Source organism: Coturnix japonica, chromosome Z, assembly GCF_001577835.2.
Source record: "Coturnix japonica isolate 7356 chromosome Z, Coturnix japonica 2.1, whole genome shotgun sequence".
Taxonomy (NCBI): Eukaryota; Metazoa; Chordata; class Aves; order Galliformes; family Phasianidae; genus Coturnix; species Coturnix japonica.
Genome location: NC_029547.1, coordinates 7,878,830 through 7,906,730, shown reverse-complemented (window position 1 = coordinate 7,906,730; position 27,901 = coordinate 7,878,830). Strand labels below are relative to the sequence as shown.

Sequence of the window (27,901 nt, the reverse complement as noted above, 5' to 3'; positions counted from 1 at the left end):
GCTTTGTCCTTTCTTTTTCTCTCTTTGTTTCTTCAGATGATGCCACACTTTTTAAAAATATTTCAGTAAGATATTGTTAGAAAACGTGGCATGTCGTAGCAAAAATCTTTGCTGGATAAGATCTATTTGGGAGTACTGGGGTTATCATAGGTGTTAGAAACTTCCTGCAACTCTGAGCTGCAGTTTGATGGAAGTATTTTACCAGTCCTTATTTAATCCAAAGAGATGGTTTATTTAAGCACTTCAGTCAGTTCCTATCTCCTAAATACTGTGTTTGTTTGTCCGTTCCCTCTGTCCTGTCCACCTCATTCAGGCTGGATGCCACTGCAGTAAAACTTCTGCAAGGTAGAATTACCCCTAATTAAGTTAGAGCTGCTCTTTAAAATGAGTTTCTCTATGTTGTCCCAGTTGAAGTTGCAGTCCTCAAATACATCTTTCCCTGTTACATTCCTAATTCCTCCTCTGAACATTGCTGTCATAAACATAGAAATAGTTTAGCTTTAAAATATATCCACAGTCTAAAGGGAAAAAACAATCCCTATGCCATCTTCATCTTCTTAAATGTAGATCTTACCAGGTCTGTTTATACAAATGCACAAAAAGGTAACTACAAGCAAAGCCCCAAATCCTATTGCAGACAGGGTCTGAATTCTGCAGCTCACAGTGGGGTCTGGTAGCACTGAAAGTACACACTTTCAGCATTGTAATTCATTTTTAAATGGAGATTTTTACTGAATAAGGGTGGGAGACATACACAGCAAGCGCACTAACACTCATGTACACTGAAACCATAAGCCATTCTGAACTGAGACTGAGGTACTCTGCAAACTCAAGTCGTTTCTGGTAGCTTCACAGTGATGCCCAATTTTCACTCACTGCAGAAGAAGGGTTAATTTCCTTCGGCTACTCAAACTCCAGCCATTGTTTCAGGATCACCTGCTGTTGGATAGGAAGGTTATAAAGGGGTGGTCTCCCATTCACTGCAGCATGCCAGCTGTTTTATACCTGCCTATTCGCTACAGTTTCCCTGTTGAGAGAGCAATACCGTGGATTCATTTGCACGCTATGTAAACTGTGTTTTCCCCTGCTTTTCCTGCTCTTCTGTTTTGTATTTCTGACGGTGTAGAATGGATCAAGCTGAAACCTGGCATGTAGCAAACCCACAGGAGCTTTATTTTAAATCAAAAGGTTTAGATCTGTTAAACCATTTTTCTGTTATGCAACTGACAAAATCATCTCAGACCTGGTTTTTGGGGCTAAGCTCTAAAGATAAGGGAAAAAAAAAAAAAAAAAAAAGCTTTTAATTTACCCCATGACATTTGGCAGGAACTGAGTGCTGAATATAGACTAAGCAGTTGATTGATATTCTAGTATTGAGAAGTACCGCTCAGATTTGACTAAAAGCAACAGCTACAGAGCGAGCTTTCACTGGTACCTCTGTTCCATTTATTTCATAATAAAACACAGCGTTTGAAGAACAGACAGAGGATCACAGCATCTTTTTCACAGCACTGCATCCCATCTTACCTGTGTGTAGGAACCATTTCCATAGCACCTCGAAGCACAGCTTGCTCTGGAGTGGATCACAGCAGATAGTAAGTGCAGTAGAGGAAGAAGATCACACACATACGCTGCAAGCAGCCTGTAATTCTCTGTTATATTTTGACCAAAGTTTTTGTTTTAACACTCTGGAATGGTCAGCCAGAATAACTGTGAATTTTTTAAGGTTTGGAATGAATAGGACGTCTGCCTCATGCTGTATCCGAAGGAGTACACCTGCCTGTAACACCACGGGGCAGAGAGATGAATAGGGCTGTGAGGCACCACATCCCTCACAGTCAACCTTGGACCTTTAGCTTTGGGCATCTTTTTTCCTGCATTCCCCTCAGCTTTTCCTAAAAAAGCTTGGATAACATTTGTCAGAGGCAATGATATGTCACTGTACATCATTGACCAGCGACAGTTTTAACCAGAGACTCTTCATGATGCCACCAAGTATTTTAGCAGAAATGTCTCACCTTAGACCTCCAAATCACCCTCTGCAGCCATTTAGCTTTCCTACCTGCATACTGTGGGCACTTGAGTAGGCATTAGTCTGTCAGCCTTAATACTCCATCCACAAAATGGAGGTTGTGATAATTATTTAAGGATGGAAGTATTAAAGATTACGGGCATCCCAAAGACGATAACAAAGACAAGACATTCAGACACTGTCACCACTTAACCATGTAAAACAGATAGCACAAAGAGATCTTTGTGCCAGCTTTTAGATCACAAAACCATGTTCAAAAGTCTGGAGAAGCAAAACACATTCTTTCACCTCTGGAAAAAAAAAAAAACCTTCTGCCTAAGAGGGCAGCTTCCATGGGAACTGACCTTTCCATTACAGCTGCTCACAGAAAAGTCTTTCAGCCACTCATGCAGGAGTCGATGGAACTGAACCTATTTCTCAGGCAATTATTTCAAGCATCTCAAATGTATTTCTTGATCACGCTGTGACTCTTTGTCCTTGAGCACGTGCGGGCTGTCACATGCAGCGTGGGATCACTATATGGCCAAGCATCGAATAGCTATGCTGGCAGTACAGGGTATGTGTAAATACAGAACCCAATGGGGACATTTTCCTACAATCTGATATCTCAAGTCTGTGATGGTCTCAGATGACCTTCATATCAGCAGAAATACTCTCCTTTAAGCCATGTTTATTCATTTTACCCTTACCTATGCCCCCTTGAACAGATCGATCATCAGTGGTCAGGAGCTGAGGATCTCTGGGGTCAAAAGCCTTGTCTCTACAGTCCCCTGCTCTTTCATAAGCTCTTGGGGTTGCACAAGTGCTATTCAGAAGTGAAGAAAGCACCTCCAGCCTAAGCATATTTATGCTCTCCTTTATCCTTCTTCTAACCTCAGCTTTCAGCTTCAACAGTACCCTGTCCTTCCTAGTATTTGCCAGCTAAATGTGTTTATAGACAGCAATGCCATTCCATCTCTGATTTTGCTTTGCCACATGCAAAAAACAGGACTCTTCCCTAAAAGGTCCAGAGATCACTGACTCTGTATGGTCAATGATTTGTAGCTCTAATCATCTGAGTTGTCTCTTCTCAATTACAGGTGGCGTGTATTGTACACAGCAGGACACAAGATCAGACCAATGTTTCCTGATATCAGTCCCTCATTTTACATACAGATCTCTGCAGTTCTATGAGATAGCCACCTGATTTAATAGGAACATGCAGTACCTTTTGTGCTATTCAGCACTCTGCTTTGATCAGATTCATATTGAAACTGGCTGAAAATATCTATCATATTATAAAAGAGAGAGAAAGGGAGAGAGAATAGCTGTTTCGTTTCAAAGAAATCCGGTATTTTGCCTTTCCAAGACTTTTACCTTGGCAACATGCAAAAGCCCTCACACAGGCTGGACTCGTTTCCTGTCTGACAACTGTGCTGTCAGTTTTTGTTCTGTGCATGCTAACAGGAGAAGCCTGAGGAGTGCAGAAAATTATTTCTCAATAGAGAAGCCTAAGAGGAAAGCTTTTCTCTTGTTTTCATAGTTCTTACTTATTGAAGAGGAACATTTGTCGGAGGAAAAGAGGAACTATTTGTCAAAGCCAAAGGAGAAATCGTTTTAAATGTTGCCTGAGTGGTGAGTTCTGAGGAAGAGGTACCAGGTAACTGCAGAGGACTCTCCTATCTGCTTTGTGCAATTGCTTCCTAGAGCAATTAGGTACAAAGCAGAGAAATGCAAACCTCACAGAGCTTCCCAGAACCTCCATCCCTTTAGAAGTTGGCAGGTTGACTGACATTTCTTATGCAAACAGGTCGTTTAACTCTTCCAAAGGCTGTTCCACAGATGCTGCAGCCCAGAGTGCATGTGTGCTGTGCCTTCCAGCTACACAAAGAACAGGAAAAAAGCACGCATGCAGGCAGACAGACTCACAGTCCCTCTGCACACTCACATCCAGATTGCAGGGCTGTGAGAGCAGCATAAAGGCCCTGTTGTAAGCACTTTTTTTTTTGCCACCAGCCTCCTTGGAGGAGTGTGCAGATAATTAGCATTTCAAAACTATCCTCCTGGGCTTGTCCAGGAGCCTGGCTGCTAACACTCCTCCTTCTGTCCCTTTTTCCAAAGAATTTTAGAAAAAAGAAAAAAAATCCAAAGCTTTTAAATGCAAAAATAAGGGAAGCCCTTCTATCTTATTAAATGCCTGTACGCTGCATAGCACTTTGCTGCTGACTGTTGCACTTTCACATGAGATTTTGCATATCTGTGCCCACAACACAGACTGCCTGGCAGATGTGGGGCAGTTTCCTTAATACCAGAGCAAGCTGCAGGTGAAGATAAGTCACAGAAGAAGTAGCACTACAACCTGAAGGCTGTTGTATTTATATATATCTTTATTATTGAGGCTGCTGAACTTCACTGTGTATCCCTGATGGAAGTTCCAAGATCATGAGTTTTGTGGGAATAATAAAAATAGAGAATGCCCACAAAATCTTCCCCAGGATCTCCTTGAGTAACATATGTTTGAACAGGATGAGTTTCCCTTCGGGACTATTTCTTTATACTGTTTGCTGCATCTCTGAATGAAATAAATTGCTAAAAAGCAAATAGAAAATCAAAATTCAGAGCTGTGGCTAACAATCTGAGATTGCTTCTTTTTCTCAAGCTGAGTATTATCATTACGTGTTGCAATCAGAACACTCACCATTCTAGAGCTCTTTGAGCCTCACGGTAGCTGAGGATAAAAATAAATTATATATAAAAAATATAATGATAGAAAGTGGAAAACACTGCTCTGTCGACTTTCTTTACTATTGTAAAACAAATTAAAAGGGCAAAAATAAATCTCTTTGCTAATGGAAGTCTAAATCAGCTGGTTACATAAAACTGTTTCTCACAGTCAGCAAAAGGTGAAGAGAAAGAACCCAGCATGGATGTGTCTGTTTAAACATTAGAGATGTGATAAGGGATCTGCAAGGATTCTGCCACCATCAAGGTCTGCCCTGGCAGAAAGCGACAAAGGATGAGGACTGAGTCATTCCCCCCTTGCTTCCCTTTTTTCTCAACTCACAGAATCCCAGCATGGCTGAGTTTGGCAGAACCTCTGTGTCTATCCAGCCTCCAGTTTTCTGCAAGGAAATTCCCAGTATGCTGTGATAATACTTCCTGTCCCTATTGGTTTAGTTTCTTGTGTCTGAGCATGGAAACAGCACAGCTCTTGCTGACATCCACCATTATATGCTATTATATGTTCTCATGACAGAGATGCCCATCAGAAGCTTAAGTCATGGTCTAGACCAATACCTGCAATTGCCAATTAACAGTTGGAGGTCTAAGACTTGCCAGAAAGCAGAGCTGGATCTCTAATGCCTACAAATAAGAAGCCACCAAGAAACAACTGAGCTGAAATGACATTTGTACAGTTCAAAGCATTTTTGTTCAATACTAGTCCTGCTTTCTGTCCCTCTGTGCTTCTTGCTAAGTGTATTAAGCCAAAATCTCAAGTGCATGCACACAGCACAGACCCTACAACCTTTTCTGCAGGGTCCCAGCATGCTGGCCAAATTCCAGTTGGATAATTAGATCATGATTAGACAATTGCTCTCATATGCCATTTCTCTTCCCTGGAGAACCTGGCTCTAAATTATTTGATGCTTTCAAAGCTTCTAGTCATTAGCAAAGCTGTTTCCTTTGCCCGTGGGAGAGCAAATGCTGGTGGAGCTTGGAGAATGGCTCCACTCTACACGGAGTACAATTTCCTACATGTGTAGGATAGATATTGACTATAGTATCCAAAGTTCCTCCTGCCGTTTGGGGAGATGTGACTCTGTTTTTAAAGCAGAGATGTGAGCAGTACAATCCCAAACTGAGAATATGAGCCCAAAGTCATTGTTATGCTTAGTGGGTAGGAAAGAAGCAGAACGGAAGAGCTCTTTGGATGTGGTGGGGATCACTTTGTGGTTTGAAGACTGAAATTCTTAATGGCACTCATTACAAGTTGTTTGCTTCCAGATGCTTTTTGCTTTCATGTTCAGAGTTTTACATGCATTAACATGGAAAATTCTGCCCAGAAAAATGTTGAGTACTGGCAGTGGTGCAAGTATGATTTGAAGAAGTAATTACACAAAACGTTCTGGTAATATAAAGGAGATGAGCCAACTGCAGGAGGTGAATCAGCAGGCTAAAGACAAAGGCTTGTGCTGGAGGTGACCACACAAGGACTAACAATGTATTGCCACCATGCTAAAGAACACTAGATGACATCAAAGGCCACTAAATGAGGCTTTATCTGTTGGGGGATCATTGGGAGCAGATAGGAGAATTATTTTTTCCATCATAGAATCACAGAATCACTGAATTGTAGGGGCTGGGAGGGACCTCCAGAGATCATCTTTTATTCCACCATCTTCCTGTTTCCCCTACCCAGAAATTTCTCTCTGACCAGCAGCTCCCATCTGAACAGACATCACCTTTTGCTTCCAACAGGTGAGACCAGAGCTATCTTCTGCGTTGAGAAGCACTTAGAAAATATTCACTGGCTGACACATCCTCATGCTAGGCCACAGCAGTCTTAACTGACAGCAAAAAAAGCCAGACTTTCTGGCACCGGGGCTCCATGTGCAAAGCAGAAATAACATAGAAGGAAAGGAAACTGCCAAGCAGCCCTAGTGCTGCTTCTGTGTATGAATGTCTGCCACAACACCATCCAACAGCAGTGAACTATTACCTTCCACTGCAGATGCTGAAAGCCCCATAGCCATGTCAAATCTAACTTGTTTCTTAGAGAATGACTACAATCTAAGGCTAATAAAAAATTACACAGTTTGGGCACTTTCTAGGGAAGGTTTCTCCCTGTGGCCTCATATATTTAGTGCTGACCAGGTGAATATGTACAGACTGGAGACTGTAATTTCAGGCTGCTGTGCAGGAAGCATCAGTGCTCCTTAGGTTTTTGTGCTATTTATGCCTGCATGAGAAGACGGAAGAACCAGGAATTCTACCCTGCCTTATCTTCCTAGAAGGAAGAGCAGTTATTCAAGTGCTTTATGCACTTCCCAGCAGTGATTAAATGGGTTTGTGACACACACCAGACTGGCCAACAGTAGAGCAGGGAGAACAGTAACCTTGCAGAAGTAAATCAAGCCAAAGAAATTTTCCCTTTGCACACAAGGCTTGCTCAAAGTTCATCCTCACAGTGTTGTCCTTGCCACCACTGCATTGCCTCATTACTACATTTTTGTATGCTTGTATAGTCACTTCATTGTTTAACAGAGTTGGCACGTGCCAGTGTTTGGACAAACACAAATGAGGAGTAGCTTTCTCCTGACACCAGGTCTGTGAAAGCCTGTACAACTGCTCTGCTTCCTTGTGAAGATCCTAAGGGCATTTTCCATCCCCTTGTTGGTCTTCTTGCAGTCCCAGTGCGCAGTTAGAGAATGAGCAGATCTTTTGTTCTCCATGTTTTGTCATCATGGGGACACTGAACATGTTTTCTCTCTGAAAACTTGTTTTCTTTCTTCTCTGTGTACCATGCCTTCTCTGGCTGTCTCTGTGGTGCCACAGCAGACATTCCCCTCAGCTTTCTGAGCTCGCCTTCAGGTTAGGGCTCAGCAAGGCAAACACAGGTGTCTGCAGCACATGTGTCTGTCTCTGCCTTCCTCCACAAACTCAATGTAAAAAAGCTCCCAGGAGCAGTTACCTTCACCCTCAAATACGTTCTGGGTTAGTTGCCATTGAAGCATCTAATTCTCTCCATTGACTGTGGGAGGACTTCAAATCAGGGGAAGGAAAACATCAGAGGCTGTCATCCAGAGCACCACCTCACTCAGCTCCATGATGGGAACTCATCCTTCTCCCCTTCTGCCCTAGATCTAGCTTTCTTTGTCCAAAATTAACCTGGATCTGCCATAATTTTTTCTTTGAAGATGCATCACATGGACTCAAGCTCATCCTGTCTATACAAAGATCATCACATTCACCAAGTCCTTCCATTGGGTGGCACAGAATCACTGTCATGCTCTCTGGTCCTGGCTAACACCTATTCAACTTCCCCCAGTGTCTTTGGCATTGTTTCTACCTGCAGTCAGGTTGCAGTCTGCCAGCTCTTAGAGTTGGGTTTGTTTTGTTGCTGTGAGCTCACAGCAGCCCCTGGAGTGCAGTCTCTCGGGAGTAGGGAGTTCTGCAATAACTCAGACTTCGGTGCCTGAAATAGACTCTTTGTCTGATTAAATCTGAATGGGGATTGGTAATGGAGAAGGAAAGATCTGCAACTTTAATTCATGGACATTATCCTCTATCCTTCCCTCATGCACTTAGCAGCAGAGAGGATGCCTATCTGCAGCGCAGCACGTTCATTAGAGGTACAAGGATCCCCATGCTCCCTGTGTGTTTATCCCAGCTGAATCTGGTGGAGATGATGCACTGACTCCTGATCCAGCCCTGCAGGTATGAGATGCCAGCTGCTGGAAGAAGCTTGCTCTTTTGGAGCAGGATTTCTGTGGTGTTTAATTTGCTGTGCTCCTGAGAGCCTGGTGCAGGACGGAATACACACATCTAAAGGAGAGGTTGGAAGGGGGGGCAGAGCTGGACATCTGAAGCTGAAGGAGCTTTATCTTCTTGGCATCCCACCACATCTGTGGTCCTGGCTGCCATTATATACCTGAGCATGGAGAGCAGTTCTGACATTTCTTACTCTATAGATGTGGATGTGTTTAAGAAACAAAGACTCTTGTCCTGGAAAGCAGGATCTTGCCATGTTGGGAAGGGCCAGGGGTCTTGGCTCTTGGATTTAGAAAGTCAAATATCAAGTTAGTGAAACAGAGCAAGGGGTAAGTAGGTCCAAGGTGAAATTTGAATATACAAAGGGTACTGTGGCTGGTGAAGGCTCCTGACTAGGACTAATGGATCATCAGGGGAGGGGGAACAGAACAAGCCCTGCACGACCCATTCAGTAAGTTTGCAGATGACACCAAGTTGGGAGGGAGTGTGAACAGCATGAGTTTCAGCAGGGCCAAGTGTTGGGTCCTGCATTTTGGTCACAACAACCCCAGACAACCCTACAGGCTTGGGGAGGAGTGTCTGGAAAGCTGCCTGACAGAAAGGGACCTTGGTGTGCTGATGGACAGTCAGCTGAATATGAGCCAGCAGTGTGCCCAGGTGGCCAAGAAGGCCAATGGCATCCTATCTCATATCAGGAATGGTGTGGTGAGCAGGACTAGGGAAGTCATCCTGCACTGGTGAGGCCTCACCTCGAGTACTGTGTTCAGTTTTGGGCACCTCAGTACAGGAAAGATATGGAGGTGCTGGAGCACCCCAGGACCACCACAGCAGGCTGGATGCAGCCCCCGGTTGTTCCTGCTTCCATGGACGGCACGGAAAAGCTCACAGCTCCCCAGAGCTCTGTTATTTCCTTTGGTTCCTCTCAGTTCCTAAGGGCTCCGAGCTTCCCTCGTTTCCTGTAGAAATAAACTGGGCTGGACTGCCACCTGGTGCCAATTGGCAGCATCTGCTCCCCAGCGCGGCATAGGGAGTTCCCAGTGAACCACGAGTACTGGGAGGTACGTGGATTTACACGTCTAGGTTCTGGAGGTTGCAGGGAAGGCCTCTGAGCAGAGCCCAGCAGCTGCTGCATGTTAGATTAGCAAGGTCTGTGCAGAAGGAGAGCAGGAGCAGATGCTCCCTGCAGCCCCTGAGAGGTCCATGGTGCAGCAGGGTCAGAGAGTGCCATGAAAGAGTGACACAGAGCATTAAGGACTGACTGCAGCCTACATTCCCTGTTCCAGGATGCCGTGAAGGGGATGTTTGCCATGTGCTATCTTGGCTTGTGTGCGCAGCGCGGCCGAGACGTCACAGCTCAGCTCTGGGCAGCCTTGGCATGCACCAGCCCCAGCACAGCTCACACCAGCCAGCTGTTTGCCGCAGATGCTATCGGGGTTGGTAAATGAAGCTTATCAACTCCTTTTTTTTTTTTTTTTTTTTTAAAGCAGGTAGGAAGGAAAAGAAAACATTTCTGTAGGAATAAAGCTATGAGAGAAGCTGGGAACATCAAGAGAGGGACAGATTTATGCATCCAATGCTGTCTAAGGGGGTTCCTGCAGCAGCTGCCCCCTGCCTGAAGCCCCAGTTCCCCAGCTCCAGGCTGGGCCTGAGATGATGCTGCTCTGCAGCTCCAGGTTCAGTGATGTTCAAGGATGGAGTAAGGGCTTTCTGTGCAAACCAGGAGAGAGATGTGCTAGGAAAATGTTGCTTACACAGCTCATCTGAACAGCATTACTCATGGCCACAGTCCACTTCTGTGTGTTACTACAGACAGGTAGTGAGGTGCGGTGGCTGAAGTGCTGGGTAAGGACCTGCCTTCAGCCTCATAGCCTGGAAGACTGGCTTGCTTACCAGTGCTTGCGTTCCCAGCATGGCCCTGTGGTGCACATGGTGCTGCCCTGCTCTTCAAGGTGTTGAAGGCAACTGATGGAAGGGTCACAATATTGTAGGAGTGGGGTGCCTGCGGGGTTCTGGACCAGCCCAGCCTGACTAACACCCTAGCTCATTAGCAACACCTTTATGATAGTGCTGGACTCTGAATCCCGTCAGACGTTTTCAATTTGGCTGTTCTAACACCTACACGGATGACACAGATGTGTGGGTGAGGAGGTCACCTTTCTGTGATGACAACTACAACCGCAGAAACCCTGTTGGTGTCAGCCTGGCTGCCTGGCAAACCGGACAAGCCGGAGCAGCCCAGCCCAGCCCAGCGGTGCAGCCGTTGGGGCAGCTTGGCAGGCACTCACCCAGCCATGAACTCAGCACGCCGGCGCCTTGCCATCACAGCCCTTAGAGGGAAGCCCTGCAGGGCTCCATGCAGAAGGACAGCCTGGAACACCTCATCTTCCTGGGGAAACACCCTGCTGGCAGCAGAGACATGGCCAGGGATGGTGCTGTGCCGTGGGTGGAAAGTGCTTCTTACAGCTTCCACATCTCCTCTGAGCCACTGTCCAAAGCTGTCCCGTGTCCATCCACTCACAAACAGCCACGATGCAGTGAGCGAGCAGGGAAATGGAGAGAATGAAAAAGTGGAATGTGCCTATTCTAAACATAAAGGCACCCTCACCCCACTGAGCCTGCAAGCATGAGCTCTCATGTCCTGCTCCTTAATCCTGCTTTTGGAGCTGAAGTTATGTTCTGCAAACCAGGGGAGGTTGCCAAGAGACTGTGCTTGGCAGGGACATCGCTTGCAAACCCTAAGCATTCCTAAATGGGAGGTAAATAACGTGGGATACCGCTAATCCTCCGCTGCCCACACAGCACATAGAGATGTATTATTCCTGCAGAGGACAAAGGAGCCCACATCTCTCAGCAACCGAGGGGCCAAACCAGCACATCACTCGTGTTCTCCGGGCTGATAACGCCTCATTAACCATTTGTTAACACCGAGCAGCTTCCAGCCATGAGCACAGGGCTGAGGATAGAAGGCCAAACCCACTCTGCCAGGCCCCAAAACAGCAGTAAGGAGACGTGTACCTGTGAGCACACAGCTGTGGTGGTGCTCATTGTGTACAACACCCTAAATGGCCCTGAATCTGCTGGAATTAGGGCAGTGCTGTGGCTGTGGGGTTAGGCCTGAGGTGGGGCATGTCCATAGGGAGTGGAGCACGCAGGGGATTGTGACTGGGAGGGGTTGTGTTGGTGGGGCTGTGTCTGTGGGGCAGGACAAGCTGTGTCCATGGGGGTCTGTGGGCTGTGAGGCTGAGAGTGTGGGACTGGGACAGGCTGTGCTCATGGAGGGGACACGCTGTGTCTGTGGGGTCTGTGGGGACGGGGATGTGTTGGGCTGCAGGCCGGGTGTGTGGGGCAGCGCTCACGGCAGGTCTGACAGGATGGAGGTTCTGACAGGATGGAGGCTCTGACAGGATGGAGTTTGCAGTCTGTGACTCGCTGTGTCTGTGTGACCGGCCCTGAGCTCAACTTGCCGCCGGGCCGAGGGCTCCCGGCCATGGCCGCCCCCCCCCAGCCCCGCGCCAGGCCCCGCCCCCTCCGCCCGCGGCCAATGAGGAGCCGCGCTGTGCGCGCCCGCCCCGTCCCCGCTGTCATCACACACCCGCACGTGGAGGGGGCGGGCAGGGGGCGGGGCTACAGGGCTGACCGTCAGCCCCTCCCCGCACTCTCATTGGTCGCCGGACCCCAGCCGTCCCCGAGTCCCGCCCTCAGCACCAATCAGAGGCGAGAGGCGGCCCGAGGGGGCGTGTCCTGGCGGACACCCGGAAGGAGCGGCCGGAGCCCGGCAGCACTCAGGGCCGCGGCGGAGCAGGAGGAGGAGGAGGGGGCGCTGGTGGGTCCGGCGGGGCGGTATTATGGGTTGGAACCGGGCCGGGACGGGCCGAACCGAACCGAGCACTGGGGGTGGGGGGCGATGCCCGGCGGTGAATGGGTTAATGCGCCCCGTCGGTTCCAGAAGCTTCGGGGGTGGCTGCAGTGCAATGGCCCTCGCTATAAGCCGCCCTGCGGCCGTGGCTGCGGGGCTCCGTGGCACCGGCGCTGCAGGGCCCGGCTGGGGGGACGCGGCTGATCCCGGCTCTTTGCGCCCTGCTGCCCTCTGCTGCTCGGGAGGGCGAGCGGGGACGGGGCAGCCGGGCCTCAGCGCAGCCAGGCACCGAGGGTACGGGGTGCTGCAGGTGGAGCCGGGAGGAAACGGCCCCGTGTGTGTGTGTGCGGCTGCTGGCGGCTCAGCCCCTCGGAACGGCGTTGGGACCCGCGGGGCTCGGCCGCCCCGAAGCGCCGCTGCCCGCTGTCTCGCAGTGCCGCTGTGTGCCGGCTCCGGGCAGGGCCCGGCGGGGGTAGCGCCTCCCGGCAGCTCCGCAGCGCCGGGACGTGGGGCCCCGAGCGGGAGCCGGGCTCTGGGTCACGCTGCGGCTGCAACGCGGCTTCAGCGTCCTCTGGCTCCCGGCCGAGGCTCGCGGCCCTTCGCTTCTTGCTGTGAGCCTGCACGCCAGAAGGGCTTCCTGCGGGAAGGGAAACTGCTGGCTGTGCCCCGTGCCGGGTTGTGGGAGCGCTTTCAAGCACGGTTCACCTGGCAGCTGGCTGGGCCGGGGAGCTCCCTGTGCTCTGTTCTTCCTCAGCATAGCTTTAATCTTACCTGTGGGATGGTTGCTTTGCCCTGGCAGCCCCTCATCTGATCTCGATGCCCAAGCCATGTGTGCTCCCTGCAGTACGTGCTGAGCTTTCCCAGTCCGCATTCCCTTGGCAGTTTCAGGTCTTCTCTGTTCCTGAGTACAGGGGAGGGAGCTCCCCCACCAAACTCAGCTGGCCTCGAAAGAAAGGGCAGCTCATAGGCTTTGCTGTACTCAGCCTCAGCCTTGCTGTGCTGCTGGCAGAGGGCATGGACACCCAGACCTGTTCTTTTCAGGCTTAGTCACTGTCCCTGAGTCTAAAGGCATTGTGAGGGGGTGGCTGCTGGTTTGACTCCTGAAAGTCAGTGTTGCAAGGCTCAAAACGGTACAGGCTGTTCAGAGGACCTGTGGGTGCACCATCCCTGGAGACATTCAAGTCCAGGTTGGATGGGACCCTGGGAAGCCTGATCTGGTAGGGGCAGCCAGCCCACAGCAGGAGGTTGGTCCTTGAGGCCCCTTCCAACCCAAGCTATTCTGTGATTCTAAGTCTCCCAACACATCCCCATTCCTTTCCCTGCCTTTGTCATTGTGGGCTGCTTGATCTCTTCTCCCACGAGGTTTGGTAGCATTGTCACACAGTGAGGATTTACATGGTGTCTGGGGCTCCAAAGGATTCTCTGCGTACAGAATGAGATGTGTCAACCTATGTGTGTGACAGAAGATGAGAAAGGAAAAAGTGAAGCCATATTGGTTTGAAAAATAGCATTCTCATGAAGGCGGTCATCGTAACTGTGTTGAAGTTATTGAATCCTTCAGTGGCTGGAGGGCTTAATGAGTCTGAAACTGGACAGGTGTGAAGGGCAATGTGGGTGAAATCCCAAAGGGAACTATTTGTATGTTAACAGATGGCTCACAGAGTGTCACTGTGGGTGACTGGCAGTTAAAGTCTTCTATGGGGGATTCTGATTGCTTTCCACCTGGCACTGCACCCAGCAACCCTTCCTGTGGTGGATCGTGTGGGTCCCTGTAAAGCAGCTGCACGTTTCCCATCCATCCTGTTTGCAGCACCTGCCCCCTCTGCTCCCTGGAGCCATCTTTTCTGACCTGCTCTTCTCCTTTGTTTTTCCATTTTGCTGCTTTGACCGAGCGAGTCAGGTGGCTGTAAGCTCCGGCGAACCTGGTCCCACAAACTCAATGGTTTTCTCTTTTCTTTGAGTCAGAAGTTTCCTTGGAAATCTTGGTTCCTCCCAAACCTTCTTCTGCGCACCCACAGAGGTGGAGCAAAGTGCAACTGTAGAAGTAGAGAGGAATAAAGCCATGGCATCTCACTAAGCTTGATATAAGGTGCTCGACTGCAGCAGTGCTGTCTGAAATCCAGCTCTAGCTCTTTGAGGAGACCAGCCTGGACTCACATGGGTGACTGGGGTGACAGTGGCAGGAGCCTGGTTGTAGGGGCAGCCTTAGAAAGGGTGAAAGAGCAAAGAGAATCATCACAGTACTGGGTTGCTCAGGGCTTCTCAGCTCTGTGCATGTGCTGTCAAACTTCTTGGCTTGGAATGTGACCAGACAGTGCTGGGAAAGTTGTCTTGTGGAGGCAGATTATTTATCTGCTGAGTTTAACACATATCTCTGCACCTTGCCTTTGTCTTTCCAGGTGACCCAACAGAGCCAGAACAAGCATCCCCAAAACCACGCTGCAGATGCTGAGAGCTGCTGTTCTGTTTTGCCTACTCTCAGGTTAGCACCTGTTTAATTGGTATTGTTTTTTTTTCCTCCTCCAGGACTGTTTGAGGAGGCCTGGGACCACAATCCCTTTTTCTTGCCTTTCCTCCATCCCTCTGTGCAGCAGGTGTCACTGGGCTGGCAGAGCCTGGGTTCTTGTCACCTGTGCTGCTAAGGCTGTTGAGCCCTGCGCAACATTGCAAGCTCAAGGGCAATGTATTTTAAGCCCTTGGGAACTTGCTGTCTGTGCTGCTCGCTGAACTTGTACTTCTCTCCACCAGCAGCATTGAGCAGGAGGATTTCCCAGCTGCTAGTTTCTGCTGCTTGTTGTCCTTCACCTGAAAAAATGGTGCCTTGGGGGAACTGCAGTACAGAGCCTCTCTGCCCAGAGCTCAGGTGCAATTTGGCCAAAAAAGATTTCAGAGGGAAGCCATTGCTTAGCACACGTGACTGCCCAGGCTGTACAGCTCTTCCTCTAAGTGCCTGCCAAGGGAAGTTGGGGCCAGGCCAGAGACAAGTGGAGACTGGGCCTCAGGCCATCTTTTCTTTCCCATTTCCTTCAGCCAGATGCTGAAGTGGGACTTGCAGGCAGTAAGGCAGGGGTAGATTCACCTGGAACATTAACAGCAGGGGAGGAACGAGTCCTTCATTCCTGTCAGCTCTGCATGAGCTTTGCCTGTCACACAGACAGGCAGCAGCATAGCAGCCCTTTTATTTAGCTGAGTTATGGTGGTCAGTAATGCTTGATTCTTGCTGTGATCCTACATCTTTCCTAGTGATGGAGGTGTATTATATGGCTACAACCAGCGAATAGGTGTGTTTTGCTGCCTGAAGATCTGAGCACAGAACTCTCTCAGTGCTTGCCTGCTTTGTGACCAGAGGTGTTTTAACGTGGGGATCTCCATATTGGATCTACGTATTTTCCCTTCCCTGATAACTAGAGAGAGAGCTTTATGCCTCCCCAAATGACAGACCTCCTATGTGTATGTAAAGCAACAGCTTTTCCCACTGCCTGGTCATAGCATGAACCTCTTTTTTCTGGTTTGGCTATCACCTAAACCAGATAATACCAGGGAGGTTATATTTGGGCTGGGTTAATCTTGTTAGAGTCATAGAATCATTAAGTTTGGAGAAGACCACCAAAATCATCTAATCCAACTGCCAACCCATCCCCACCATGCCCACTAACACATGTCCCTCAGTACCACATCTCCACATTTCTTGGAAGCCTCCAGGATGGTGACTCCACTACTTCCCTAGGCAGATAATGTCAATGTCTTACCACTCTTTCTGAGAATATATATTTCCTTATATCCAACTTGAACATCCCATGAAGCTAATTTAGTTCAGTGCAACTGGCAGTAACCTCATATAGCTTGATGTCCTTTGAGTAGATTTGCAGTGTTTCCATCAGGAATGGGACATGATGCCCTGCTGGAAAACTCAAAGAGCTAGTAAACCAGAGGTTATACGTTCAGCAGAAGGTGGCTGGCCTAGCATTGCTCCCCTAGCCTGCTTTTAGACCTTTAGGCTCCCACTGCCCCGTGGTCCTCTTCAAAGTAGAAACCTCCAGGAAATGCTCCTCGTCCTTCAGGGATGGGACCCACCAGTATTCACATTGGAGTTATGCAAGGAATCCACCCTGCCCTACCATCTCTACTGTAAGTAGGTTGGAGATTCAGAGATCCTGTTCTTGGGAGTGTTGGACAGCTGGATCCTTGTTCAGTTCTCACTGCCCTCGAGAATGGAGCAGAGGATCATCTGCTGGGGCTAATTTTCAGCCTCTGAACATTACAGATGTCTCTTTCAGCCCTTGTCTGTGTATAGTCCTGCTACGTAAGAGCCTAGACTGTGTCCTAGACTGTAAAGATCTTGCAGATGTGTAATGTCTTGGGATTCAGAAGAACTTTGAATTCTTCACTTATATAAAGTGTCTCACTCAAATCCTTTCCATATCAGATATAGCTGTGGCCTGTATATACTTCAGTCCTCATACCAAGCACCCTTTGCACCTTTGCATTGTCTGGTTGCCATCCTCCAGCTTTCCAGCATTCACCTGCCAAAAATTTAGCTTCCCTCTTGTTTGTGTTAGTTGGTTCCTGCTGCCTTTGTAGATGCATCCAGCACCAATTGAAATCTTCTGCAGTACCTTTGGGTGTGGATGTTCACCCAGGCCCATGAGAACAGGGCTCTGTCCTTCTCTGCATGGCTAGTTATCCACACAGCATCTGCTGCTGACTTCCTCCTGTCTGGCACAAGGTGAGACCTCCTGGCCTCTCCCTTATGTATATACACAGGAATTCAGGGCATCTCTGGACTTTGTGGTTTCTATTGCTCAGACAGTTTGTTGTCACCTGAGTGCTGCGCAAGGATGCATCTGCAATTTTGGCCCATCTTTATTTTTAGCCTGTATGAGACACATCTGATGGTTTCAGAAGGAAGTTGCACATTCTGAGCTCCGTGACTCATCCTGGATAAGAACCAAGACTTCAGCCCTAACCCTCAAGTGATGTAACCAGTTATGGTGGGCCCGGTTCATCCTGGGGATGGGCAGAGAAAGAGCAGCAGAGGGTAGAAAAGCAGAACTTTCAGAAGTGTTGTTTTATTCATTCTGTTATTAAATTCATTCACCTAAAGGTATTAGGTGAATACCTAATATTCACCTATATATATATATTTGTATCATGCAGATATTGTGTATAGATTGGAAGGGTGCTTTGTCTTTCCTTGCATCTCCCACCCGTGTCAGAGGAGAGGGAGCAAGGAGCTGTGCTCACATGCTGGGCTGAGTAACCATATAATTCCATATAGCAACAGCAAACAACAGTTTTTAGGACAGAAAGCAGATCTGGATCTTGTCTCCAGTTCAAGCCGCAGCGAGGTTAAGTGAGGCAGCACAGAACTTCCTCCTCCAGTGGAAAAAGGCTGGGACTGGAAAGCACAGGCTTGCCATCCTCAATATGTCTGCTGAGCTTCTGCAAAAAGAGCCTGGGTCTCCTCTTTTGGTACAGCCTGGTGCTGCCACAAGATAGGCCGAGCTGGACTTTTTGAGGTGTGGATAGCCATTCTGTGTCAGGGACAGGGGCTTCTGGAGGCACTGTCAGATGCCGTACTGAGGTCTGGTGTGGGGCGGTGGAAGTGCACAGCACAGCCTAGGGGAGCAGAGACAAAGGAGGGAGGCAGCAGGCTGTGCTGGGGGGATTGCCATGGCAACCCATGCTTTCAGCAGCCCATGCTGTGGCCGTGCATCCTGATGCAGGCCTCGGCACCCCCAGTTTCCCATGGCACCTACAGCTGCCATTGGTGGGCCCTGGGAGGGGAGCAGGGTGCTTTGTCCTCTCCTTCTCCCCTCAGCGTTGTTCCAGCTGCAGCCTGGAGTTGCAGAGCAGGCCTGGCCGGCAGGAAACCAGTCACCTGAGCTTCCCACTGAGTCATGGAGGGCAGTGTCACCCTGCTGCCTTTGCTCATCCTCAGTTAATCGATGGGCCCAGCAGTACCTGCATCTTCTGAGGGAGCCCAGCCTGCCGCACGCCGTCCATCTCGTGCAGCCGGTTTGCCTTGCTGCAGGGTAGCTGTGCTCCGGTGGGAGCAGGCTCTCTGACGAGCCCTGTGATACGGCGTGGGGCCCCTGGGCAGGTAAGGGGCCCATTGAGCACTTGTGAAGCTGCTTTTGGGCAGACTCCCTGCCAGACACTGACTTCTGGTACTGAAGGAAGCAGGAAATGCCATCACTGCTCACTGTGTGTGTTGTCCTCTGTCATGAGCCTGAAGCCTTGGGTGTGGGCCAGGGGGACAGCAGTATGGGACAGCAGTGATGGGCAGCAGGCACAGCTTGCCCATCCTGACACAGATCGTGGTGTGAGCAGTAAGCCTCTCTCATTACAGCTCCCAAAGGTCAGGCTGGCAGTGTGTTACAGTGCTCAGTCCCCAGTCCAGCAAGAGGCCTGCCCCATGTCCAGAGGATGCTCTGAGCTTTTGCTGGTCAGACATATTGGTGGTTATGAGGCTCTGTGTGCTGCTGTGTGTGCTATGGACAGGGTTTGTGCAGCTGGATGGGAAGGATGGCTGTATGTGAGCTGCCCAAACAGCCCTGTGTTCACATATATCATGGTCCTTGCCTGAGCTTCCTGCTCTGAAGCAGGGTACTAAGCCTCAGAAATTCCACTGAAAGCCATGTCACTGTTTGCAATCCATCATAATATTTTAAGGGCAGGAATGATTGGCAGAGAGTGGTCAAAATCCACCGAGCCGAGCAGCAGTTCACTCTGACCCTCATTTTCACAGCCTGTTTTTTCTGATCGTTCCTCCAGACAGAGGCTCCGGTACGTGAGTGGTAGCAGAGCTGATGGGGAAGGCTCTGTGATGTGTGCATGTTGGGGCATGGATTGCCAGTTTCTGGGGCAGAGAGTGTTATTTTCCATTTATTCAGCACCTTGCATGCTGAAATCTTGTCTAAGGTTCTCAAGATCCTGGGCACTGTGACCTGATGAGTTAGAACTGTGTCATCTTGGCAGCACTACTCCCTCTTTTTCTGTCTTTCCTTCTCATGCAGTATGTTTTTAAGCACAGCACAAAGGACCAGAAAAGCCCCAGGGCACTGGGGTCACGCACTTGGCTCCTGATCTGGGGAGGAGTTAAACGTGCTGCACTGGAATAAGCATTTATGGAGAAGCAGCCAACAGAGATTTCCTCCTGCGGTGGAGGTTCAGCTGGATTTCCAGCTGCGGTGTTGAGGTTCAGAAAGTTCTGTGTGGGGTTATGTGCTGCACTTCATTGCCATCACCTGCAGGTAGTCAGATGGGGGCACAGAGCTGAGTGGTGTCACTGAGAAAATAGCCAGTGTCCTTTTGGATACTGACATCAAGCTTCATGCTGCCACTGCTGGAAGGGGTACAGCTTTCCTGTAGGATCAGGTACTGGAAGGCCACTGTAACATCCCCCCAGAGCCTTCTCTTCTCCATGCTGAATGGCTCCAGCTCTCTCAGCCTGTCCCCATACGGGTGGTGCTTAACCCCTCTGATTGTGACCCACCTCTGGACCTGCATATGTTGGGGACTCTGGAACTGGAAGCAGTGCTCCAGGTGGGGTCTCATGAGGGCAGAGCAGAAGGGCAGAATCTCCTCCTTCAACCTGCCAGTCGCTGTTCTGTACATGCTACCCAGGCCTTCTAAATACCATCAGATTTTGAGGAACTAGAACATTCTCAGGCCTGTTGTCTCGGATTGGTTTGCTGGCCTTTCCCTGAGGCTGACAGCCTGCAATCTAAAGGTATTTGCAGTGATTTGTCCTGGCCATGTGATAAATCTTGGTAGAGAGAAAATGAGAATTGTGGCATCGAGCTGACAGTGCTCCTCTGGCTGCTGTGCCTGTTTCCTGCAGCTGCAGGGCTGCTTCGTGGCTTGGATTTGTGGAGGAAGCAGACCTCAGGTTGGAAGTAGCCCTCCCTCTTTCTCCTGCACAGCTCTTCCTGGCGGCTCAGTAAGTGATTTATTATAGATTACGGCTCTCTAATTCTGTTTCTTTACAGAATTTAGAGAATCTGAACAGAATTCAGTGGTGCTTCCGGAATGAAGCTTCTATCAGAGGCCTGTCAGTTAGCAGGGGGTGTGGAAGCAAGGAGGAGCAGTTCTACCAGGAAATGCCTGTGCTCGCTGCTTGGGAAGGGAAACACATCTCACTCTTGGAAGCTTCCTTGCAGTACAGCTCCAAATGTTGTCAGTGGAGCTGCACCAGCAGTGGAGAGAACACTGCCCTCCAGAGCCTGGGAAAGGTGCGACCGAAGTGGTGGCATGGAGAAAAAAGTCAATTTCTGTTCAAAAGTGAACCTCCAAGAGGAGCAGCAGAAGGAAAAGGCATCACTTGTAATTCTTGTAAGGAAAGAGCGGAAAATTTCCATTGCAGTGAGCCTGTCTGAAACTTGATATGTCTCAGATGTGTGTTAAGAGAGAAATGAAAAGACTGTGCCATAAAGTGATAGGGGATAATGAATTTAATCTAATATGTTGTGTCCTGGGAAATTGAGCTGGGGCAAAGATATTGGCAGTGATTTGATGTTTTGTGTGGCAACAGCAGCAGATTTCATGTGAAGACATTTCTCAGGGAGGGGGGTGGATGGGTCTGCTCTTTGGAGTGCCCAGGAGGATGAAGCGCAGTGACCTGGGGGTAGGAGCCCGAGGCAAGATGCCAAGAGAGCTGTATCTGAGCACTGCACTATAGTTGTGTGTCTTTCTATCGGTGACTCCACTGGGCTGGACAACACAGTTGGGTGGAGGTGGCAGGAGGGCAGATCCCCTCGTACTGGGTTGTGCCAAGTGACTTCCTTCTTTTTGTTTGGCAGAAAGCAACTGCTCCCCACATTGACTGATGGGCATCACTGCCATTTCTTTGCCCCTCCAACAGGAGCATGCTGTTGGGCTGATGTCCACCCTACATCTCCCACCCCATCCCAATGCCCAGCCCTGCAGGAATGCTCCATGCTTGCCCTGTAGCAGAGAGACTCTCCTTGGACTGCCCAGGGGTGGGGTTTCTCACTGTCCTCACCCCACTCGCTGGTGTTGGGTGCTGCCTGCCTGCTCCCTTCCCTGGGGCAGGGACAGCACACCGTGCCTCAGTTTCCCCGTGACGTGGGCAGCAGGGAGGGGCAGAACCTGACCAGTAAGGGGAGGAGGGGATGTTGCAGCAGCTGGTAGGAAATGACACTTCGGGGTGCTGCAAGGTGGCCCTGCCCCATCCTGTCTGCAGAGGTGGTGTTTTGGGGTGCGATGGCGCAAGCCTGCTCTGTCTGCTGCAGAGTTGGCATTTTTGGGTGCTGCAAAGCAGCCCTGTCCCACACTACCTTCTCTTGTGGCAGGGAGCCTGCTTTGCCAGGGGAAGCTGTCTACAACTCCCTCTGCACACCCACAAGCAATCCCTTGACTGTGCCTTTTTCCAGTATCTGATTTATGGGCTGCTACTCCAGCACAGGCCTGAGCTTATCTGCACAGGCAGGGGTCAGGAGAGCTTAGCAGTAGTTCTGTGACACCCCTTGCTGTCTGTGCTTTGTTCCTGAGGGCAGGAACAGAGAGAGGTCCCTGCAGGGGGGACTAAGGGATAGTCCACCCTGCTTCCTTCCTCACCCCTATTCCTTGCATGTCTGAATCTGACTGCTTAAAGCTCATTTGGTAATAAACCAGAGGGCAAGCACCACGAAGGGTTTTGAACTCATCTCCATTTCTCTGCAGAGTTCTTGCTTGCATTGCTTGGTAGTAGTTTCTATGGAGGATGAAGATGATTTAAGATGTCTTTTTTTCTTTTTTTCCCCTCACTGTATCCTGCAAGCCACCAGCAAATGGTCAGTATTCTTCTGTTGTGGAATCTACGATGGATTTTCTAACTGGCTTTGCTTCTGTGCAGATTTTGAGGCAGTGCCCCAAGGGTTGGGATAAGAACAGAGGGAATGGATTGAGCTTTTCACAGTGTTTTGAAATAGAAAGGTGGAGGAGACCCCTTTGCTGGGACGCAGCAGCACTGTTGGAAGTGGTGCAGAGAGAGAAGAGATGGTGGAATTCAGTGAGAGTGGGTGCATAGGGAGCTCTAGGACCAGAGAGGAAGCTCAGCTGTGAGCTGAAACAAAAGAGTACAGAATGCTCTGTACAGGGCAGATACTGAGTACAGGGTCAGATACTCAGCTCTCACCTTCTCTCTGCATTTTGCAGTGGCTCCATTTTGTTATTTTCCCGTATCTCACTCCTTGTTGTGAAAGTGATCGAGCTGTGCCATTGCTGTCCCTGCTTTCAAGGCTGTTAGTGAATGTGTGGAGCATCCTTCTGCATTGAAGAAGTGCTTTGCTGGCCAGAGAGCAGCACATGTGGTGTCTGGGTACACCCGGTCAAGGTGAGAGCATGGAACTGATCAGGGCAAAAGTAGCAGGATCTTTCCCCTGGAGGAATGAGGGGACTGATTAAATTGGAAGGATCCTGGTGTGAAGTTGGTTGGAAAAAGGAAGAAAGAACCTCCTGGAAGGGGAATGGCTTTTGATCCAGGGGGAAGTGGTGGGGCTGCATTGTCTGTTCTGGATACCACGTGGGGCACAGCAACAGAAGGGCTAGCAGAAGAAACTAGGGAAGGGATGACAGAATCCTCCTTTTCTCTTCCTGCAGCAAGGTAGAAGGAGGACACGGTTCATTTCCATCCTGAGGTTTGACCGGTGTGAGCCAGCCCACCCAGGATGTGTGCAGGGCTGCAGGATGTGCTGAGTCAACAAGAGCATCCCCTCGCAGAGGGAGATTTGATCTGGGCTGCCAAGACAATAGGGGTTTGCAGCTTGCAGGAAGGGTGAGCGCCAGCTGCAAGCCACACGGTGGGCTTTCCAATTTTAGTAAACTCAGATTTGTGTTACTGACCAGAAGAGGAAGCCAGTCCTTACATTTCACAGGCTTGGTTAGCAGGCACTCAGCCATTCAGCTCCATCCCTCACCACGGGTATGCTCCCTGATCTAAGCTTTTATTTTAAGAAATTCTGCATTTGATCCTTACATTGGATTGGATGACCTTGGATGTGGTTTTTTGGAACAAAGGGCTGATGCTTCATTGTGCTCTGTCTAGGAGATGGAAAGTGGTCCTGGGGAATGCTCCGCAAGTGCTGGTGCCAGCTTCAGCTATTTCATCTCCCTGGGCACTGGCAGAGAGGCGATGCTGGGAGGGGAACAGACTCTGTCACAGGCTCTGTCCTCTCTGGCAGCTCCATGGGGTCACTGCAGCCCCCAGAGCAGTCAGCTGCTCTGTTTTTTTCAAGTACTGCAAGGGGAAATGTGGTGAACACAGAGCTGCTCTGAGGAGAGCCTGGAATAGAAAAGCCTGATATTGAGGCTCCTGGAAATGATAGTATCTGTTCGCCTCAGTGGATGTCAGACTAACAAGCTGTGTGCACCAACTTTGTGTACTTACTGCTGCTCAGCAAAGCTGCTTAGCATCAGCATTCAGAAAACCTGTACTCCTCCTGTAATTGCCCCAAATCCTCACTTCTCACGCTGCCCTTTGGCATTTTGTTTGGCAGAAGCATGTTACTGACTTAGAGACTTCAAGAGAATAAATATTGCTGCTGATGGCTCCCACCTTGCTGCCCTGAAATGTGGTGTTACAAGGCAGTGAGGTCCTGTGATTGTGCCTTGGAGGGCTGCTCTGCTGGTCTTCAGCTGCATGGGCTGCAAAAGCAGGGCATGAGGTAGTTGCAGGGGATTGCTTAGAGTAAGCTTTAAGATCACCTAGTTCCAATCCCCTACTATAGGCAGGGACACCTCACTCTAGACCAGGTTGCCCCATCCAGCCTGGCCTTAAATGCCTCCAGGAAAGGGAGAATGGTTTAGCCTGGTCCTTATTCTCCAATGGAAGGGCCCCCAATATGTCTGGGTCTGCGTGACCCCTCTGGATATGTGATGTTCAACCACCTCATGCTATTGCAGTACCAGCAAAGCCTGTGTTGCTACAGCAAGAGGAGCAGCCTGGGCATGTGCTCCTTGACGCAGATGGATATGCTCTGCTCCACAGAGTTGCTTGCTGAGCCTGGTGTTCCAGCACAGCAAGCAGCAGTGATGGGTGATCTGCCTTCTGTCACCTCTGGAGGAGAGATCAGCTGAGGAGCCCTTGGAAAGAGATGGTGGGGAGGAAAGGATGTGGAGCAAAGCCTGTTTATTTTTTTGGGCTTCTGCTGTTGAAGGAATTCCCAGTCTGAGAAATGGTCTCATGGAGGACAGGTGTACGTGAAGCTATGCATCGTGTATATGGCTTCCACCATTCAGATTGAGGAACTGACCAAACCTGTGTGCACTGCAGGGACTGCAGTGCTGACTGATGCTGAGTTACCATAGCCACGCTACAAGAAAACCCAGCTTTCAACAAGCTCGTGCCTGAATTGTGAAGGTAAACACAATTGGGGAAGTGTGGGAATGTTTGCTGGGCTGTATCCAGGGCCACGTCTGTGCCATGCAGTGCTGGGTAGCCACCCTGCAACCAGAGGTGGGTCCAGCTGCTGGAGGGCTGATAAAGCCATTGGGTTTGCTTGGAAGGCAGCCTCAGAGCCCAGAGGAAACCCATCCCTAGCCTTGCTCCTTGTCTCAGCACATGGCACACTCCCACTCTGAGCTGCCCTGCCACTTTGACAGGGTGCCACTGCTGCTGCCAAGTGCTGAGGGAGAAGGGGTACTTGGCACCAGCTTGCTGCCCTGCTGCTGCCTCACTGAGCTTGTGGCATTGCCCTACCACCCACAGATGGGTAAAACGGGTGAGTCAGGCAGGAGGAGGGGGTGAGTCAGAGGGCAGTGAGTCAGCAGGAAGCACAGGGCAGGTGCTGTTGCAGGGCTGGGCTTTCAGAGAGCCCCAGGGCCTGGTGCAGGGTCTTCCTAGGAGCTGAGGAATCCTCAGGGCTCTGTTGCTGAGGGTAACATGCAGGGTGCAGGCAGTGGGGTGGTGGGGACATGCCAGGATCTGGCTTGCCTGTGTGCCACACAGACCAAGCAGGTCTCTGTCCTGTCTGGATCCTACTGCTCTCTTAGCATGGATGGGAAGAAAGAAATTATCCCAGCAGACACACACAGGCACAAACACACTTTCTAGACCGTGCATTTAGGATTCCCATCTTGAGATGAGTTAGATATTTAGCAGCAGATGCTAAGATGTGTGCTTGGTGTCTCTGACAACCAGAGCTATGGGCCAAATACTTGAAAACGTGCCTCACTGTTTTTTGCACAGAGGTCAGTCTCTTGTTTCAATGTCCCTAAGGTCTGTAGGGGTTTGCTGCTTGGGGCTGGCTGCAGGCACCTCCTGTCCTGCCTGGCTGCACCTTTGGCTGGGAGGGATGGGAATCAGTGCAGCATCCTTCAGTGACACCTGAAAGTGAGACCATGGAGATGATGAGGCTGGAGGCCAACAGAGGAGCAGAAGCTGAGAGCAGCAGGTCTGTGTAGACTGGGAGAGGGATGCGGGGTGCCAGTGGCTTTGGAGAGGAGCTGGAGACAGACTGTCCAGGGAACTGTCCAGGAACAGAATAAGAGGCAATGGTACAAGATGCACCAAGGGAAATTCCTATTAGATGTTAGGAAAAAACTTCCTCATTGTACTTGAAATTGTCACAGCTCACGTTTTGTTTTCTGTCCTTCTCATGACCTTCAGAGTTGCTGCAGCATCACCCAGCTCTTTGCTTAGTGTTCATGTTTCATAGCTGGAGCACCTTTCTCCTCAGAGGACTATGCCGTTCCCTCCCTGCTCAAGCATAAAAAGCCCATTTCCAACACCACAGTGGTAAAGCACAGTACAGTAAACCACCCATTCTTTTCTGCTGGGAGTATGGGCTGTGATCTGCAGGAGGGTGCTCATGCTCTTTGGGACTGGAGAGGATGCTATCCCCCAGCTGCAGGGCTGGAAGTACCTTTCCTATGGTGCCTGTCCCAGTCCTGGAGGCAGTGACAATCACAGGGGAAGGCACAAGGAGTCTTTCTAAAGGCTTCAGCTGCCTGACCATCCCGAGCAGATAGGGAGCAGATGGAGGCTGAGATGAGCCTAAAGGACTGTCTGGAAAGAATTACTTGCTCCCAGTATTTTCTGTTTCTTTGCCAGCCTTTTATTCTCATGGTTGCTCTTTTCCTGATCCTGTCCTTCTGCGAGGCTGGCTGCTGGCAGCCTCACCAGCCTTGTCTTCAGAAAGAGCTTCGCTCTGTGATTTATTGTGTCTCCTAACTTTGACCCTGGTGTCTGATGCTCCAGAAGGCTATGTCCCGTGTGCAAGTGCCAAAATTTAGCGCTTGCCCAGTCCCATCTGCAAGAGTAACAAAACAGAGCAAAGAGCCTGTACATAGCCTAAGCAGAACTGACCTTCAGCTATAGCGACATGTGCCTCTCCATCTGGTAAAGGATGCCCCTGGCATTCAGGCTCCCCAGACACTTTTATGTGGGTTTTCAAGGTCTAGGATGTTCCCATGAGCCTCTGTTTGTCCGCAGCTCCCTTCTCAAGTTGTTCATCTCGGCCTTTCCCTTGGGCTTCGTGATGCTGGACTGCATCTTGATGCATGAACTGCACACTGCCTTCCCCTGGCTGCCTCTCCGCATTGCTGCTCAACACTGCTCTGGGCCCCATTGTGTTACATGGATATCCCTCATACTATACTTGAGCACTGAGGTCTCTGAGCTGGAGCAGCAGCAGCACAGCAAACCAGACTGCAGCAGTGGTGAGTGGGGTTTGTACAGGGACCCATAATGTTGTACAAAGACAGACAGGGGCTCATGTCTGGGTCAGGAGCGTTGGCATTGGAACAGGCTACCCAGATTGGATGCCCCATCCCTAGAAACACTCAAGGTCAGGATGGAGGGGCTCTGAGCACCTGATAGAGCTGTAGCTCTCCCTGCTCACTGCAGGGGAGTTGGACTGGGTGACCCTTAAGGGTCCCTTCACAGTCACACGATTCTATGACTTTACTTATATATTTGGTTGGGCAGCAGAGGAATTGTTAAGGTGATAGCTGTGACACCTTTTCCTAAATGCCAGCAGCTCTTGCCTTCAGTTCCCACTAGAAGGAGAGATTTTGCCTTTCCCCGAAGGGCACAGAACATTGAATTTGTGGCTGAAATATTCCTTCCTCACTGTAGCCCTCCTGGATGCATGCAGCTCCTTACAGCCAAACATGTCCATAGCTCATCCTGGATTCTTGCCCAGGCACTGCTCTGCCCTTTGTAGCCATGGTGCTTCCTAAATCGCAGCTGGAAAGGGGTGAGCTGGGTGGGGACCCCAGTGGTATCTCTTCCTCCCATGCCACGTGGATGTCTCGCATGGGGAGAAGAATTGATGCTGAATGTCCCTGCAGCTGCTGCTGTCTTATCTGCAGGCTGCAGCTTGATGACGCCGGGCCGAGTGCCCCGGGCACCTCCCTTGGAGGCACTTACGGTAAAGGGAAGTGTATTGCAAGAGGGGTTGCGGTGAGAAGGGACGGTTCCCACAGGGTCAGCACTGCCTGCACAATCTTTGCTACCCTCCTCACCGCAGGCACTCCGACTGCTCCCTCTTCCATCTGTAGCTCTGATGCCTGTGTTCAGATTCACTCCAGGTAAT

General features: G+C 50.0%; 1 protein-coding gene across 5 annotated transcripts in view; it reads left to right on the top strand.

Moving 5' to 3' along the window:
* Nucleotides 1-12,247: 12,247 nt before the first annotated feature.
* Nucleotides 12,248-27,901, top strand: part of FAM214B (family with sequence similarity 214 member B) — a 28,855-nt gene continuing 13,201 nt past the window's right edge. For 3 of the 5 annotated variants that reach the window (XM_032441408.1, XM_015848327.2, XM_015848329.2), the window contains exons 1-2: nt 12,248-12,326; nt 14,759-14,841. The gene's annotated coding sequence lies outside the window, so the exon portion shown is untranslated. Of the gene's footprint in view, nt 12,327-14,758; nt 14,842-24,767; nt 27,897-27,901 lie in introns of those variants that run through there. The other 2 variants (XM_015848330.2, XM_015848328.2) reach the window with 2 other exon arrangements.